The sequence below is a fragment of the Nyctereutes procyonoides genome, unplaced genomic scaffold (genome assembly GCF_905146905.1).
Source record: "Nyctereutes procyonoides isolate TBG_1078 unplaced genomic scaffold, NYPRO_anot_genome, whole genome shotgun sequence".
Lineage (NCBI taxonomy): Eukaryota > Metazoa > Chordata > Mammalia > Carnivora > Canidae > Nyctereutes > Nyctereutes procyonoides.
The window spans coordinates 34,957,226-34,960,231 of NW_026575051.1; the positions used below are offsets into that span (position 1 = coordinate 34,957,226).

General features: G+C 35.2%; 1 pseudogene; it reads right to left on the reverse strand.

Moving 5' to 3' along the window:
• Window positions 1–2,323: 2,323 nt before the first annotated feature.
• LOC129512380 (protein FAM32A-like) lies at window positions 2,324–2,741 on the reverse strand (annotated as a pseudogene).
• Between the last annotated feature and the right edge of the window lie 265 nt (window positions 2,742–3,006).

The following is a 3,006-nucleotide window of genomic DNA, read 5'->3' on the forward strand; positions in this document are numbered from 1 at the left end:
CGTAAGTAAAATGCAACTATGGCGATAGCAGGAACCCTTGTCTCTATCTTATCTTGAAAGGAATGTTTTCAAAGTTTTATTATTAGGTATGCTCTCAGGCTTTTGACAATACTTTAATTAAGAAAATGTTTTGCTTTCACTTCTTAGTTTGATAAGCATTTTAACACAAAGAGAAATTTAATTTTATCAAATCCTTTATCTGTATCCATTCAGATGATAGTATATTTCTCCTTATTTTTTAAATATGGTATATTATTGCAATTCATTTTCTGTTAAGTCACCTTATATTCCTGAATAAACATAAATTTGTCAGATGTTAAGGTTTTAACATCTTTGTTCACAACTTAGCTTGGCCCATAATTTCCTTATACTGTCCTTTCAGATTTTGAAATCAAGGTAAAGAGAGCTGCATAAAATGAACTGGGATTATTTCCTTTATTTCTATACTTAAGAATAGTTTGTGTAGGATTGGAATTAATTAATCTATTAGATGTTTGCTGGAAAATAGGAGTAAGGTAGGGGATCCCTTGGTGGCTCAGCGGATTAGCACTGCCTTCGGCCCAGGGCGTAACCCTGGAGTCCCAGGATCAACTCCTGCATCGGGCTCCTTGGATGGAGCCTGCTTGTGTCTTTGCCTCTCTCTCTTCTCTGTGTCTCTCATGAATAAATAAATAAAATATTTTTTAAAAAGAAAATAAAAATAAATAAATAAAATAAAATAAAATAAAATAAAATAAAATAAGAAAATAGGAGTAAGGTATTGAGCCTTTTGGGGAATATAATGAGAAAGATTTTTAACTACCGGTTACATTTCTTAATAGTGAAAATTTTATTATTTTCCCCATTTCTCCTTTAGTTAGATTTGTATTTTTCTAAGAATTAGATCATTTTATCCAATATTTTTAATTTACTGGCATAATATTTGAACATTATCTTTTTATCGTTTAAACTATACCTAATGCTGGGGCACCTGGGTGGCTCAGGCTATTAAGCATCCTACTCTTGGATTTGACTCAGGTCATAATCTCATGGGTTTTGAGATTGAACCCTGCATTGAATCACGCTCAGCACAGAATCTGCTTGAGATTCTCTACCTCTCTCTCTCATTCTTTAAAATAAATAAAGAAAATCTTTAAAAAGATAAACTACACATAATGTCTAGTTTTGCCCACCTTTCATTGCTCATATTATTTTTTCTTGCTTTTACCAGAATTTGTCAGGTTTGCTATTCATTTCAAATGATACATTTTTAACCTTGTTGATTATCTCTCCTGTATGTCTGCTTTCTTTCCATTGCTTCTCTATTATTTCCTGCCCTTTGCTCTGGGGGAGTGAATTTAGATTTTTGTTTGTCTAATTTCTTAAACTCATTCACTTTGAGACATTTTATTTTCTAACATATTGACTTAAAGCTCTTATTTTTTTTTTTTTGAAGAACCATATTAGCTTTGTCACCTCAGTTTGATATGGAGCATTTTCATTGTCATTCAGTTCTCAGCACTTTCTAATTTTATTATGTTTCTTCTTTGACCTATGTGTCCTTTTAGCAATGTTTATTTCCAGAAGCATGAGTTTTGTCTTATCTTTGTATCAATTATTTCTAACTTAATTTCATTGTGGTCAGAACACATTATGTGTGACACTAGTTATTTTAAGTTTGGTAAGCCTTGCTTTATGACAACAATATGTGGTTAATTTTGTAAAAGTTCTAAGTACCTTTGAACAGAATGAGCATTTTGCAACCAATCATTGAGTTAGGCTTGTTACTTGTGTTATTCAGATCTGTACTCTCACAGATTGGATTCTCATGATCTCTTTGTCATGAGACAAATATGTTAAAATGTTTAAACTCTGATGTGTGTTTTCATCCATTTCATTTCATACATCTATCTACAAAGACTATATTATTAAATAGATCTATACAGGGATCCCTGGGTGGCGCAGCGGTTTGGCGCCTGCCTTTGGCCCAGAGTGTGATCCTGGAGACCCAGGATCGAATCCCACGTCGGGCTCCCGGAGCATGGAGCCTGCTTCTCCCTCTGCCTGTGTCTCTGCCTCTCTCTCTGTGTGTGACTATCATAAATAAATAAAAATTAAAAAAAAACAACAAATAGATCTATACAAATTAAAAATCTTAAATATGCTTGTAAATGGAAACTTTTCTCTACTTTGTAATTATCCTTTTTATCTCTCTCTCCCTTTTTTTTTTTTTTTTTAAGTAAAAGAATAGTCTTACTTTAATCAAGTTCCAGCAAGAGGGCGCACTGCTTTGGAAAGCATCTGTCTCAGCAGAAAACGCAAGGGTGTGTGTAAAAGAATGTCTCTAGAAAATACCAAAGGCACCAAACAGAACCTTAACTTTGCCTTCCAATTCCCCTCGATGCCACTGCATACCCTGAGTGGGGAGGCTACTTCTCCCGCTGACTTTGGGAATGTCACAGTGCTCCGTAAGGGTGTCCAAGTGTCTGTTGAAGTCCTCCACTCTCTGCTTGTGGATGCTTTCTTTAGGATCCTTTCCATTTGCTGCTTCTCCTGCATCTTCTCGAAGGCTGCCTGGGCCGGGGTTCACTTGTTCAGGCCGCACCGCTTCTCCTCCTCCTTCTTTTTTGCTCGTTCCCGTCGCTTCCAGGAGTTTCGCCTTGTCCTTGTCCTTCTTTTTCTTCTTCCGCTTGGTCACACCGAGCTCTCCAACACCTTTTAGTTTCAGGGGCCCCTTCTGGAATCTGCTCGTAGGCCGCCATAATGCCGCTTGCTTTTTATCTCTATTATTTATCTTAATGTTGTTGTCCTGAAATATATTTTGTTTGATGTTTACATAATTATCACATTTTTCTTTTAATTGCCACTTTCCAATGTATCTTTGTTCCAAACTTCCATTTTCAAGCTGTATCCTGAGGTGTTTTTAGATGGGACTTTTATTTTTTAATAAATACTAAAAATCCTTCTTATAAATGGATCTTTCTTTGTATTTTTAATCTTTTATATCCCTGCAAATAAAATTTTGCA